Below are 407 nucleotides of genomic sequence, written 5' to 3'. Positions count from 1 at the left end.
GATAAACAGCGTTTTTTTTTAAATAAATAAAATTGTTTATGCATAACAAAAATGCTAAAACAATAGAATAAGCAACACACTGTTCATTTAGTTAAATCAATAGATTCTAAAATACTTTTTACACTCCCACAAGGCTGCGTTGAATAATTTTGCACTTGGAACGCAGTTTATAAATTGTTGGATTGACCTCCTCTACTTAATAATTCCCAATTCGAGCACTGAACACACCCATTACAACAAACTTCTATAATATGAAAAGGTAAAGTCTATTCGGAATAAGAGCACACCAGATTTACGTAGCAAAACCAGGTTTTGACCGTGGCCGCCTGGTGTCGTCTTATTCTGGATAGAGTATAGACTCAAAACCTAACATACAGCAGAGTTACTACCAGATTTTTTTTAAAAAA

The sequence above is a fragment of the Acyrthosiphon pisum genome, unplaced genomic scaffold (assembly GCF_005508785.2).
Source record: "Acyrthosiphon pisum isolate AL4f unplaced genomic scaffold, pea_aphid_22Mar2018_4r6ur Scaffold_20785;HRSCAF=22121, whole genome shotgun sequence".
Classification (NCBI taxonomy): domain Eukaryota; kingdom Metazoa; phylum Arthropoda; class Insecta; order Hemiptera; family Aphididae; genus Acyrthosiphon; species Acyrthosiphon pisum.
Note: the sequence above shows the minus strand (reverse complement) of the source record.